Here is a 2,242-nt window from a genome sequence, read left to right on the forward strand (position 1 = left end):
TTTTTAGATCGCCATGGATACGCCAGATGCGAAGATTTCAGAAGATATTGTACAATCCGAAAAGTCCAATAATTCTATAGATGATTCTGAATGGTTACAACAGAAAATGGGTATAGAAGTTTCACCCGAAGTTCTACCACATGACCAAGGCTTAAGCATTGATACTACCCATGAAGAAAAACCCCTATCAACTTCTCTTGTAGATACAGTGGGAGAAAAGGAACTTTCCGAAACCAAGATAATACAAAATAAACCCAAAAAAATCTATGTCCTCACAGGTTGGCGCGGAAGGTATTCATATTTTCTCTTTGATGGATTAACTTAGAGAATCTAACTATCGTTGTATACTTTATTTCTATATAAGTATGTTGTCTTTTTCAGATTATGTTTGTACTAAAACTGATAGAGAAATAATTGAATATGTTAGAAAAATTCCACCAAATCCTGGGAAGGAGGAGCTTGTGCTCATAGATGACATTCCAGTGTCGAGAAATCACATGGAATGTCTTTTTCAACTACATGAATACTTGTCCGATGAGGTAACAGATGAGAGTCATAATTCTAAATCAAACATTGGCAACTTCAATGTCCTTTCTTTTTAATGCCTCAATGTATGCAGGTCATAGATGCTTATGTTAATTTGTTGAAGGCCCAGGATGGTTTGAAAAATAGGCAAGGAGGTACGGTCTATCTTGAAACTGCATGTATGAAGCGTGTTGGAGAAAATAATGAGACCATGGACGACATTTACCCTAAGCGCGGCCATCGTCCTGCTTTAGTTCAAAGAGTGCAAACTTACTTGGGCCATGATATGGTATTAATTTTGTGAACCAACTATTGTTCTTTTATTATCATTTTGTTATGGATGGTAAAATGTTTATTATTTGATTTTATAGGTGTTCCTTCCAATAAATGTTACGCATACACACTGGTACCTTGCAGTTGTAAACGCTGATAAACATGAGGTCCAGGTGCTAGACTCTTTGGGAGATATGTTCGGACGAGGTCCAGGTGCTAGACTCTTTGGGAGATATGTTCGGACGTGATGACTTGAAAAAAGTTGTAGGTGTCTTAGAACATAGCTATTTTTATATATTTTTTATTTAGAAATATTGATTGATACTTTTATGAACAAATAGCTAATTGGATTGAGGAGACAAATAGAATTCGTATTCAATGAGGAGAAAGACCTGAAAGAGCATAAATGGCCTGATGTTAAAGTTGATGATTGGCCGGTGAAGGAGATTTTTCGTGACAAATTCTTACAAAAAGATGGGTATGTTGAAATAATGGTGTCATATATTTTGTAACTTTGTCATTTTATCTAATGTGTATATAAATCTCTGTTCATATTGTATGTAGTTTTTCATGCGGATTATTCTTAATAAATTTTATGGAATATTGGACCAGGAATGAATTATCAGACAATTTCAATCAGGTAATCTAGCACCCTAGCTGTGGGTTTGTAATTAATATTTAACTAGGTTCATACTATGTAATATGCAGGATGATATGAAAGCGTTTAGACTAAAGCTTGCGGCGATTTTATTATCGTCGGACTTAAATAAACGAAAGGGTTGTCCATATCTTGATAGCGATGAAAATATTGGAAGTCCAAGTCACTATACCATAATAGAAAACCCAAAGATGGCTGATCAAGCATCTATGAAAAAGAGAAAACATTCTAAGGAAGTCGAATGCTCAATGGTTCAAACGGACACCCAACATTTACAGACACACAACATATCCTCACAAGTAGATGTCCTCCAAGAAGATGATGAGTTTTGGGCATTTGAGGTCATGAAAGATATGCCAATGAGTAAGGAAGAGATGACTGAGTTACTATGTGATTATGTCATGGCAATTCAGGATGAAGCGATTTTGAAGTAAGCTACTTGCTTATTTTAATTACTTCATTTACTAATGATAGTATGCTCTCTTATATGAAGGAAATAATCATCTATGTCTAATGCTTTGTAGGAAGCCTTGGGTTAAAGGTTTTCATCCCTCTATGATTGCTCTAAGTGTCCAGGATCTGCAAGAGTTGTTAATGAACAATCGAGACATCCCTGAGAACTGTTTCGAAATAGGAGTTCGTTTTTAGGCGGCTCGAGAGTATAATATAATGAAAAATTATAATAATATTACGAAGCATCACATGGACTTAAGATTTTGTGTAAGTATATTTTTGCATGGAGTCTAACTTCAATAGGATAAATTAGGTGATATATTATATTGTCTT

General features: G+C 35.0%; 1 long non-coding RNA gene across 1 annotated transcript; it reads left to right on the forward strand.

Moving 5' to 3' along the window:
- On the forward strand, nucleotides 642-1,536 carry LOC8072016. The gene is made up of 4 exons (XR_002453822.1): nucleotides 642-965; nucleotides 1,006-1,062; nucleotides 1,140-1,276; nucleotides 1,363-1,536. It is a non-coding gene; the product is annotated as an uncharacterized LOC8072016 (long non-coding RNA).

The sequence above is a fragment of the Sorghum bicolor genome, chromosome 6, assembly GCF_000003195.3.
Source record: "Sorghum bicolor cultivar BTx623 chromosome 6, Sorghum_bicolor_NCBIv3, whole genome shotgun sequence".
Lineage (NCBI taxonomy): Eukaryota > Viridiplantae > Streptophyta > Magnoliopsida > Poales > Poaceae > Sorghum > Sorghum bicolor.